The sequence below is a fragment of the Protopterus annectens genome, chromosome 8.part0, assembly GCF_019279795.1.
Source record: "Protopterus annectens isolate FY-2018-M chromosome 8.part0, PAN1.0, whole genome shotgun sequence".
NCBI classification, from domain to species: Eukaryota; Metazoa; Chordata; order Ceratodontiformes; family Protopteridae; genus Protopterus; species Protopterus annectens.
The window spans coordinates 996,625,953-996,639,617 of record NC_056741.1 but is presented as its reverse complement, the minus strand read 5'-3'; positions in this window follow the sequence as shown (position 1 = coordinate 996,639,617).

Sequence of the window (13,665 nt, the reverse complement as noted above, 5' to 3'; positions counted from 1 at the left end):
GACACATATGTCCGCTCAGTATTAGAATGTTTACTTTTGTGTAAGTTGTCTACTTCAGCGTCAAAAAAATCAATACTGTCCTCTAAGAACTGTTCCATCAATCCGTCCTCATTGCCTTCTCTAATAATACATTTTTTGTTGTTGTTACAAATGCTCATTTTCTGTTCATGGTCCACTTTTCCCTGATTAACAATAGTTTTCGCTCTACACAAACTTGGTGAGTGATGAAAAACAGTCTGAATAATAGTACCTTTAGGAGCCGACGTGGCCTTAGATTTCCCATGCCCATAGGTCTTGACCGAGAGAGAATCCTTCGGTCGAGCTCCTGTTTGGTGTTTTTCCCGTCGCGCTCTACTGAGGCTGAAGTCAAATGTGAAATCCTGCTCGGATACGTTATGCGGGTGTTCGCTGAAAAAATGGTCGTCATCATGATTGAATAAGTCCAATCCCACTCCATTATTGGCTTTATCCTTGTCTGGTAAGTCAATAGTGTTAAAAGCAATATTACGATTAGAATCAAAGACACCATCAGTGTCTCTTAGCTCTCGGATACCCTCGGTCCGGTGTATGTAATCGTCAACCACGTACTGTTCAGGAATGACGCTAGTATACCGGCTTTACACTTCCTACATTCGACCGCCAAGTTACTTGTCTCAGCGTCATCCGATTCCTTCCATCACTTGATTTGGTTTTGCCTTATCAGCGGTTGCGTTACTAAACTAGTAACCAATTCCATTAGTCTGTGCACTTCTTTTTGTAAAGAAGACAAGTCAGCTCTCAAAGAATCGACATCATCCTTGCACAATGAAGCAGAAAAAGGTTCCACTGGATCATCCATCTCGACTTGAAACCAAAGAACGAGAAAATAGAGCGACTAGATAACACAACCCGGATGGATGTGCAATAGAACACTCTGCTCGTACACCAGGATGCAGCAAAAAAGTTGTTTAATAATAAATCCACACAACATAAAACACTGGTTAAGCGCTTTCAACTGTATGTCACAGTCTTCCTCAGAACAATAAATTGAGCAGATTCATTCCATTTTATAATCACCCAAATTGAATTATTACATACTGAAAACCACCAAAAGTTTTTAAAGACATACTAGCTGATATACAAGCTTTATTATTTGCAACCATACAAACTACATTAATTGTATTAATTATATTAATTATACTAACTACTTTTTTAGATACTTTTATTATTAGCGGTTAATTAAATTTAGATATTTTTTACAGTTATTGAGTTTATACATAATTTTGGAGCACAATAATATATTCAAATTATGTATTTTATATGTATGTAGATGTATTGGCATACACTAGCAATATTTTTATGTAAATGTGAGGTTTTATGACTTTTTAAAAAACAGGAATTAATTTTATCTGAACGATCGACTGTGATATAAAGGCTTGTATATCAGCTAGTATGTCTTTAAAAACTTTTGGCGGTTTTCAGTATCCACAATGGCCCTTATGAAGACAGAACTTGGTAATATTAAAAAACTTTTTCTGGATCGGGGTTATCCTGAAAAGATGGTTACTGAGGTGACCAATTATGTACAGGGTCAATGGGGACTTAAATATATTCCTATTTTAGGCAATTACTGTATGGAGAAAGGGAAAGAGAAGGAGAATGCCTTCAGTGGGAGAGTTTGTGTTTTGACGTACACACCACACACACACTTAATTACAGACATTCTTGGTAGACACTGGGAATTGGTAGCTGCTTTGGATATGGAAGAGATTTTAGGCAAATTTCCTAAACACGTACATAAGACAGCCCCCAATGTTAAACACCTGCTGGAGAGGACAGGTGTAACTAGGTACAAAGATAAAAGCGAGGGCCACAAAGGAACAACCAAATGTGGTAGGTGCAAGCAATGTAGGTACATCAACCAGGACAAAAGGCTACAGGCTGGATGACATTAATCGCACCTACATCACAAGTATGACGGGAACTGTGATACTAAGGGGTAGTATACATGGCTCTATGTATTTATGCTAACGCATCACTACATAGGAAAAGCGGAAAGGCAGTTGAAGAAGCGTATGCACGAACATCAGTATAGGATACAAAATGTGACACTAAAAATGCTTTTATATAGACATATTTCTGAGAAAGGCATGGATCACAATTTTCAGTTTAGTATTATCGATCAGGTCCAATTTTCTCCTTTTGGAGGAAATTGGAAAATGGAAATTGGCCCTTAAAGAAAGTAGATGGCAGATACTAACTGATTCGAAAGGCTTCGAAACCAGGTTTGAATGATTTTATCAGCATCAAACCATTTTTTAGCTTTTTCATGATATATGGTTTTGGATTAGGATGGTGTTTCATTGAATGGTTTTTTCATGTCATACATACACCTTATGGTCTACATCCAACGAATATTACATCACTGTATTGTGGTGGGGATATCAAGTAGCCAAATTCTTGGATGGATTATTTTGATTATTTGCAACCATACAACTACATTAATTGTATTAATTATATTAATTATACTGTAACTACTTTTTAGATACTTTTATTATTAATGCACCCTTCTGCTGACCGACTCCCATCTGAATACCTACAAATAGCTGCAAAAGTCATAGATCATCCCATTTCTATCCTTATTAACAGAACTATCTCTGAAGCTAGAATCCCTACTTTATGGAAGGTATCTCATATCATCCCCTTACATAAAGGAGGACCATCTACAGAGCTTTCTAACTTTCGCCCTATTGCTTTACTCTCCCCCTTAGCTAAGATAATGGAAAATGTATTCATAAGCAGCTACTTAACCACTTACTACAAAATAACCTATTGGCTAACTGCCAACATGGCTTTAGGCCATTTCACAGTACATCTACTGCCCTTCTATCCTTTACCGACTCTATATACAAGAATCGCAACAACAACTCTTTCTCTTCTGCTCTATTTATCGACCTGTCAAAAGCCTTTGACATGGTAAACCATAACCTGCTGCTTGACAAACTAAAGGCTCATTCTCTCAATCCCCAAGCCATACAATGGTTCAGATCCTATCTGGAAAATAGACAGCAAGCAGTACTTTGGCAGAACAGTCTATCTTCACTACTTCCTGTAAACATTGGAGTCCCACAGGGCTCCATCCTAGGTCCCTACTCTTCTCCTTATTTATCAACAACTTACACATCAACATACCCCAAGCCACCTGCATTCAATATGCAGATGACTCCACATTAATATGTACAGCCAATGATATATCCTCTCCATTCCCTCACACAAACTGTTATTCAGAATGTTGAAAACTGGTTTATGCAACACTGCCTCCTCTTAAACCCCCAAAAAACAAAGCTATTGCTTTTTACTCCTACTCACAAATCAGCCACTCCTTTCTTCTCTATAACCTCTAACAATGGTACCAACATCTTCCCAGACACTACAACCCGTCTACTAGGGGTAACTATCGATAATCATCTCAATTATGATGAACACATAAACGCCACCATTAAGTCTGTTAACAGAAAACTTGGCTCACTCTACAGAATAAAAACCTTCCTTAGCGCCTCTGCAAGGAAAACAATTGCTCAGACCCACCTCATTTCCACCCTCTTTTATGCCTCTGTCATATATACCAATCTATCCAAAAGCAACCTCACTAACCTCTCCGTATGTTATAATAGCATAACTAGATTTATCACAAGTTCCGCCTTTAAAACTCACCACTGTCTTAACATCAAACAACTAGGGTGGCTAGAACTGCAAAACCATATACTCTTTCAACAATTGCTTATAACACAAAAGATTCTACACCTCTCTAACAACACTCCTATCTTGTCTAATCTTATCACTCCTTACAATAATCTACCTACATTACGCTCTGCTAACAAGCTCCTAGTTTTATCCAGCAAAGCTAATAACAAAGCTGGTGATTCTCTTTTCGCTAACACCGTAGGTAAAGTCTGGAATCAACTTCCTGCTGAATTATCTACCATTAATTCTACTTTTCTTTTCAAGAAACATCTTAAAAAACATCTGAAAGCACACTGGCTTTGTCCATGTACTAACCCCCATTGATATCTTTTCTCTTCCATTCTTTAATCTTAACTCTATTCCTACACCTGTATCCACTGCCTTCAACTCTACTCTTACTCTCCTATAATGAGAATAAGATACATTTATTATTCCCTTTATCTAATAATTGCTCATAACTTTCTAGTGTGATTTTATAAAAAAAAAAAATTTTTTGTTTATTTTACGTTTTCTGTATAGAAATGCTTAGTTCAATTTATTTAGTATTGCCTAGTTTTAATTCTGTAGCATTGCTTAGTTTAACTTTGTCAATTTCCTGTTTGGAGCTTTTCTCCCCGGGCCTCTACTGAAAATGGACATATATCCAGCTAGACTAGCCCGGTCAACAAATGTAAAATAAAATAAATAAATAAATAATATATATGGATTCACTTCATAACATTGAAATATCAAAATACTGAAACTCAAAACACTGAAACCAAAATACTGAAAGCTCAAAATACTGAATACTCAAAATACTGAAACTCAAAATACTGAAAACACATATGCGTAAACTCAGCTTAAACAACATAAATCATAACAATTTCTACCAAATGTATGCAGGCAAGCCCCCCTGCGCCCCCATGTGGGTTGTACTTTCACACCCCTGCTAATTAAATATATCAACTCCAAGATTGCACATAGTGTAGTTAAGTGCAATTTTGAAGTAGATATATATTATTAGCAGGGGCTGTGGGGGGTGCAGGGGGGCTTGCCCCCCTGCATATATTTGGTAGAAATTGCTATGATTTATGTTGTTTAAGCTGAGTTTACGCATAATATGTGTTTTCAGTATTTTGAGTTTCAGTATTTTGAGTATTCAGTATTTTGAGCTTTCAGTATTTTTGGTCTTCAGTATTATGAAGTTTTGTCATTTTCAGTATTATGAAGTTTCAGTGTTATGAAGTGAATCCATATATATATGTATGTATATAATATATATATATATATATGTATATATATATATATATATATATATATATATATATATATATATATATATATATATTGTGTCTATGCATGTGTACAGGGACTAAACCTGAACTCAAAAGACAAGTTAAATATAGATGCAAATAGCAAGGCAGGCTATCTGCAATACACTTCAGTAATGCTAGTGATGCACAAATTGTACAGCAGGAACTTCCTGGTCAGAAGGATATATTAGGGGCATTTACACTGTAATATCTGCATTCAGAAAAAAATACTGTGTGCCCATTAATGGCTGCATCAAAAAGTGTGTGCTTTTGCCATGCCCTGTGGCACAGAAGGATGAAGACATGACTATGACCCACATCATCTGTGTTTAATTAGCGGCTCAGGTGCAGAAGATTCTGAGTGGGGGACAGTGAGCTTGAGCTACCAATGCCAGCTTGCCCTTCCTGGAGGGAGGGAGGGATGTGACAAGGCTTACCACACTATAGACACATACTGATGAGTAGGTGACTGCTCGTGAAATGGACCAGGCAGGACCATACTTTTGGTGAGGTGTGAGGCCTACTTAGTCAGAGAGGTAGGCATGGTAGAAGCATTCATGTCTATCAATAATCCAACAGGCCTTGCTGAGTCCACAAGCTGTCTCCTTGGGAGGGATTATGTAGTATGGGTCAGGGACTGCTAGAGGACCAACGTACGGTTTGCTGGCTATCCCTTCATACTAGGGTGCCTAGTCTAGAATCTATGGGACATAGGGTTGTCACACCTGGAATGAAAAAAAAGCCAGAGTGGTACAGGAAGGGGGTTCTTCTGGGTACATCCAATAGTGCATCAAAAAAAAAAAAAAACACCCCAAGAACTACATTGAAAATATATAGAAAAAGGGTGCATAACATGACAGTATACAAGCAGAAGTTGCAAGTTTATGTGATACTGTAGACTATGGTCAGTGTAGCATGAAGACACATTCTTTCCTTCACAATCACTGTCATAGACACACATGCGCGTATGCACGCACACACACACATGCACACACACACACACACACACACACACACACACACACACACACACACACACACACACACACACACACACACACACACACACACACACACACACACACACACACATCCAGTTAATTTATCAGTTGACTGCATGATGTCTACTGTTATGTCTATTCCTTCTCCTAAAGAGCTGTTGTAACTGCACATCCTACTGTTTTCATTGCTCTGTTATACTGCTGTTACTTTGAAGAGGAAGGCAGTAAGGAATGCAACATTAACATAAAATAACATTGTCAATGGCAATGCAGTGGCATCAACAGATGAAAAAGGTGCTGAGGCTTGTTGTAAAGCGTCTTGAGAAGGAGGGTATAGTACAAATCTGAGGGTGCAATAATGACTGGTGATAATGTAAGGCATAATAAAATCTCAAGATGTTTAGGGTTAAAATGATTTTGTGCACTATTTTGTAAAGCAATACATTTGTATATCTACGTCATCTTTATAACTGTTTAAACATTCCAACACTCCAGTATTTTCACAATTTGTGCACTGTTTAAATTAGTTCATTTCTAAGAGTTCACATATAAGCTGCATTCAGATGGCCATTGAGTATTCAGAAGAATGAATGCTATAGCAATAGCGGCATTCATTATAAGACAAGATGAGACAAAGCACCACAAGTAGGAACAATCCAAATGTCATAACAGTGACCCATTTTCTATTTTCTTTATTCTTCTTATAAATCAACCTGGCCAAAGTTTTACTGTAGAATGAAAAGCCCTCACAAAACATTTATTCCTATAGGGATAAAACTAATAGTTAAATCTTCTGATGTACTGATGTTATAATGCTAAAATATACATTGCCTGCCTTACAAAACAATCTGTTCATTTTGTAAAAATAATATTATTTTGTTATACTGTCAAATCAGACTGCTTTTGAGACAGCAGTTCTACTCAGTACTGCAACTGCTGGATTTACTAGGAAAAAGCAGATGTCAGAGGATTCTAAGAATATTGTGCTGTTATCTGGCAATCAAGACTATGTGAGCCTTATATAATAACACATTTCTTAGAAATGGATAAGGACAACAATAACAAAGCAATATGTAGTAATGGACTGCACGCCTTTTGCTTTTGGCACATATCAGAGTCCTCCACATTCTAATGTCAGAAAGGAACAAAAAGCCATAACCTAGTAAAATAAATATAATCCAGAAGCAATCCTAATAGCCATTGTTTGCCATATATGGTAAAATATGGTCCCTGTGCTTATTAAACAGGTAGAACGATCTGATGTTTTTAAAGTAGGTGAAAGTTGCATAAAGTGTACAATGGCAGCTTGGAAAGTTAAGCTCTGGAAAATGAAACAGCACCAGTTACTAATTTACAGCAGACAGACTCAGATTTGTTGACTTAGCCAACTGAATGTAATATTAATGGCTGGAAAATGGATAGAAGAAATTGTATACAGCAGGAATGAAAGAACAAAATCATTTTCTGAGTCAGAACTGCTAATGGTTAGCTGGATAGGCTTAATAGTCATGTAACAGATTATGTACTAGTCAGGCTTCTTTAACAAATAGAGAAGTATATGTACATTGTATAATGAAACAGTCTTTGGCAGTATACATCGGTAGTTAACTTCATATTCTGAAAATACAGTGCTGTCTAAACAGGACATGGACCTATTTGCTAAATAAAACTTGAGACGATGAACAAGAACCCTGTTATTTTGCCTTTAGTATAATATGCAGTCTTAAGTTTCACAAGCTGCATAAGTGCATTAGAAGCAGCCCACAAAACAATAAAACTTTATACTTACAATGCCATGACCTATCTTTCATGTTTTAATTTCTCCAAGCCTTTTGGGTTTCTATTACCATGACTGGAATGAACCCCATTACTAAGTCAAAGTACTGTTAAAGTTCATGAAATTAGCATTGTTTCAATCTTTGATGTTAGCCAAAAGTGTTCTTCGCAGCACCCGGAATGTGCCCAGTAATGACTCCTTCTGCAATTCATACGAGGTTACATGTATTGGTAACATATCTAAATATGACTGTAGATTTTTTTGATAAGACCTGTTACTCCTACTGCTATTGGAACTGTCTGGGTATTTTTCTTCCACATTGATCTCATCTCTGCCTGCAGATCCTGCTTATGACTTTGTGTCTCTCTGTACGCAAGACACTGTAGTCATGGGGTGTGGCAATTTCAATGCTAAATGCTACTTTTGTCTTCTTTCTTGGACCACTGTATCCGTTTTTCTAGCATCTATCTTTTGAAGTGTTGGTAATGGGTGAGCCCATGTGATGTAAACTTCATTATTTTCTATGATGCTTTGTGGCTCATGTTTCCAGTGTTTTTCAGCCACTTCAATACATAATGTTTGCACAATCCCCAATGCAACAGTCTTGCCACATTATTATGCCTTTCAGTATACAATCCTTTTGACATTAGTATGTCACAACCAGTGACTGTTCCCAGTTCAATTTTACAAAACCTACATTTCCTCTGTTTCTCCCACATGTTCAATGGACTTTGTAAACCGAGTACGCAGCCCACTATCTTGGGCCGCCAGTATTAACCTTTCATCCCTTGGTTTGAATTCACCTCTCCATATCTATTCCAACATTCTTTTCCTGATCAACATGACGTTCTTTCAGAAGTTTTCTATACTTGCAACTATATTTATGCATTTTCCACATTTCTTGCCTTTTTATCTGGTCCTTCACCTTATATTCTTTCTTTTGTTTTTTTGGCACATTCATTTTCTGCCTGATTTTTATCTACTTCTGGTTTGATTTCCATCGAACTTCCACAATAAAATATTTTCAATGAACCAGCAGGCAAAATCCCTATTAATCTATGCACTATAACTTCAGAATTAACAGCAGAACCTACCAGGACTTCTTTTGCTTCAAAATGTGGTTATCATAAAATGGTAACTTGTTCATCCTCATAATCATTGCTTGTCACGTAAGTGACACATCTGCTTCTGATACAGTGAACTGCTGCAGTTTATTAACAATTTCATCCAGAGTATGCCGTACTTTGACCAGTTCATCACTGTCAAATTAAATAGCTACCGCACAGAGAGTTTCATATCTCATAACCTTACAATTTGCAAAAAAATATCCGCTCTTTTATTTCTGTGATCTCACAAGTTTATGAGAGCTGCTTATGTATTTAGACAAATTCAGTCGGCAAAATGTATCATCCTAGTAGTTATAAAACCTACACACTTGAGTGGCACATTTTTTTTGTTTAATGATCGTACATATTATGTAAAAAAAAAAAAAATATATATATATATATATATATATATATATATATATATATATATATATATATATACACACACACACATATACATGGGTCTACTTCACATGACTTAAATTTCATTTGCCTGACTTTCATTTGACCAAAACCAAAATACCTAATTTTCAAAATACTGAAAACTCATGACTGAAACTCATAATACTGAAACCCAAACCTTAAAAACTACTTACATACCCTCTTAACAGAAACCGGACGATATAAAACCAAATTAAGTGGGGTCTGTACCCCACAACTATATATACTAACTTCAGGATCGCACTACAGTGGGGAAAGGGCATATACCTTTTACTTACCGTACAGTAGTCTACATGCTGCCACTACTGCTGGGAACGCACAAAACATCCACCATATTACGTGAGATACTTCCCATAAAAATATAAACAGACATACCCACATTTAGAAACACTACAACACTACTTTCTACATGATTGTCGGTATTCTGACAATCAGTACTATAAGTTACAGTAACTCTTTTATCACAAGCAAGTCACAGGAGAAGGGAAACCCACATCATGTCTGTGGCTTACAATTCAGTATAATGAGTTTCAGTCAAATGAGTTTTCACTATTTTGAAAATTCAGTATTATGGTCTCGGTTAAATGAAATTCAGTCAAATTAAATTTCAGCCGTGAAGTAGACCCATATATATATGGGTCTATATTAAATTCTGGAAAGCCGACAATGTCCAATCTGACATTGTCGACACGAGAATAGTGAAACTGCAGAACATCGAACAAGTAAACGGAAATCTCCATAAGGGGAGATTTTCATTTACTTCAATGTAGTGCAGTCTTAGAGTTGGTATATTTAAGTAGTGGGAGGGGGTGGGGGGTGCAGGGGTGATTGCTCCCCTGCCTACACTGTTTAGTTTTTTTTTGTTTTGTTTTTATTTTGTTTTCTGAACATTTGATGTTTTAACAGTTCGATCACTAAAGGTCGACCTTTAGTGATTTGAACTGTTAAATATTCGAAGTTCTAATATAGACCCTATATATACACACACACACACACACACACACACACACACACACATACACACATACACACACACATACACACACACACACACATATATATATATATATATATATATATATATATATATATATATATATATATATATATGGGTGCCCTGCATTTTGTCTAAATGCAGGTTTGTTGACATCTGTTTAATCAACTGCATTTGGTTGATACATGCAGGGCAGCCACAGTGATGCAGCAGTTAGTTTTGCTGGCTCACAGCAAGAGGTTCTCCAGTTTGATTCTCGGCTGTGGTGCCTTCTGTGCGGAGCCTACATGTCCTCCCTATGGTTACGTGGGTTTCCTCCAGGTGCTCCGGTTTCCTCTCACATCCCAAAGATATGCTGTAGGTGGATTGGACACTCAAAATTGGCCCTAGGTGTGAGTGTGTGCATGTGTGTGCCTTCTGTGGAAGGTTGGGCACCGGGCAGGCAACTCGACACTGTAAAACTCCACTGCCAATCATGAGCAGACTGGTGATCCACTGTGGCAGCCCCTAACTGGGATAAGCCCAAAGGAGATGATGATGATTTGGTTGATACATGCAGGTGGTCAACAGGTGTAGTAGACTGACAAACCCCGAGTAGGGGAATATTCCCTTTTCCAGAGGATTGTGCAATCTCACAGTTACTATAGATAATTAGCAGAGGTTGTGGGGTGTGCAGCCCTCCTCCCACACTTAGGAAGTGCTCGACGGCTGGGTTTTTTTTTTGTTTGTTTGAAAATTGCATATTGCATGAGCTGAGATTCTTTCCTGGAACATGTGTAGTAACGTGTCGGTGTACAGTTTGTCGACCTTTTCTGATCGATGTTTCGTAGGTCGCTGTATGGGCTAATTGACTAAAGTGAGTAGACCCATGTACATCAATCCATTAATGTATATGTATACATATATATATGTATATATGTGTTAATGTGTCAGGGATGGCTATTTTATTACAATTTGCATACAAAAATAATAGCTCTTATTTTACATAGCTAGGTAACCATTTTTCATTTTAAAGATTTAGCACAGGAAGTGCTTTGTACATGACGATAACATGCTTTACTTAGGTCACTTTTATCTGAGCTGTTCTACTTGATGTAATGGATTTTACATGAGTTAGTATTGGGAATCTGTTATGCATTCCAGTTTGTGACTTTAACTGTTGGGTCTTGTAAAGAGCTGTGATAGCTGGTAATCTGAGCCTATTGCATATTTTCTTTTCAGGCAGAAAATGAAATTTGGTAAGAGTCTGAACTCTTATGGCTGACTGTTGCCTCTTGTAGAAGCTGCTCAGGAGGAATGGATATATTGTGAATTTTGCATTAAAATAAACAAAGCTGGAGATATGAGGAGAGAATACTAACTTAAATATCGAATTAATGAAAGTTAAATTAACAATGGTTTGCAAAATGTTAACTTTATATTCATTCCAGCAATATCTGTTTTATTACCTTCTGCACAAAATAGTGCTAATATTTTTCAGACAGTCCAGCAGTGCCAGTTGGGTTGCGAAAAAATTTAGCTGTAATGCAGCATATGAAATGACTGCACTAAGAGGCTAGAGCAAAATGCTAAAAACAGGAGCCCTATTTATTATCACACACCAGCTGACTGACACTTAGAATGTCGATCCTGAAAGACTAGATAACACAACCCGGATGGATGTGCAATAGAACACTCTGCTCGTACACCAGGATGCAGCAAAAAAGTTGTTTAATAATAAATCCACACAACATAAAACACAGGTTAAGCGCTTTCAACTGTATGTCACAGTCTTCCTCAGAACAATAAATTGAGCAGATTCATTCCATTTTATAATCACCCAAATTGAATTATTACATACTGAAAACCGCCAAAAGTTTTTAAAGACATACTAGCTGTATACAAGCCTTTATATCACAGTCAACTGTTCAGATAAAATTAATTCCTGTTTAAAAAAGTCATAAAACCTCACATTTACATAAAAATATTACTAATATGTACCAATACATCTACATACATATAAAATACATAATTTGAATATATAATTATTATGCTCCAAAATTATGTATAATCTCAATGACTGTAAAAAATATCTAAATTTAATTAACCATTAATAATAAAAATATATAAAAAAGTAGTTAGTATAATAAATATAATTAATACAATTAATGTAGTTTGTATGGTTGCAAATAATCATCATCAAATTTGGCTACTTGATATCCTACAATACAGTGATGTATGTTACGTTGGATGTAGACCATAAGGTGTATGTATGACATGAAAAAATAAATTCAATGAAAACTACCATCCTAATCAAAAACCATATATCATGAAAAAGCTAAAAATGGTTTGATGCTGATAAAATCATTCAAACCTGGTTTCCGAGTCGAATCAGTTAGTATCTGCCATCTACTTTCTTTAAGGGCCAATTCCATTTTCCAATTTCCTCCAAAAGGAGAAAATTGGACCTGATCGAAAATACTAAACTGAAAATTGTGATCCATGCCTTTCTCAGAAATATGTCTATATAAAGCGTTTTTAGTGTCACATTTTTGTATCCTATACTGATGTTCGTACATCCGCTTCTTCAACTGCCTTTCCGTTTTCCCTATGTAGTGTGCGTTACATCGTGTACATAGAGCCACGTATACTACCCCCTTAGTATCACAGTTCCCCGTCATACTTGTGATGTAGGTGCGATTAATGTCATCCAGCCTGTAGCCTTTGTCCTGGTTGATGTACCTACATTGTTTGCACCTACCACATTTAGTTGTTCCTTTGTGGCCTTCGCTTTTATCTTTGTACCTAGTTACACTTGTCCTCTCCAGCAGGTGTTTAACATTGGGGGCTGTCTTATGTACGTGTTTAGGAAATTTGCCTAAAATCTCTTCCATATCCAAAGCAGCTTCCAATTCCCAGTGTCTACCAAGAATGTCTGTAATTAAGTGTGTGTGGTGTGTACGTCAAAACACAAACTCTCCCACTGAAGGCATTCTCCTTCTCTTTCCCTTTCTCCATACAGTAATTGCCTAAAATAGGAATATATTTAAGTCCCCACTGACCCTGTACATAATTGGTCACCTCAGTAACCATCTTTTCAGGATAACCCCGATCCAGAAAAAGTTTTTTAATATTACCAAGTTCTGTCTTCATAAGGGCTATTGTGGATGACATCCTGGCTACTCTGATGCTTTGGCCTTTCAATATATTCTTGAAAACATGGGGAGGGTGATTACTGGTAAAATGAATATAATCGTTAGAGAAAGTAGGCTTTCTAAATACTTTGGAAATAAAGCCATCTTCATTGTGGCTTATAAATGTATCTAAATAAGAAATTTCACTACAACTGTAG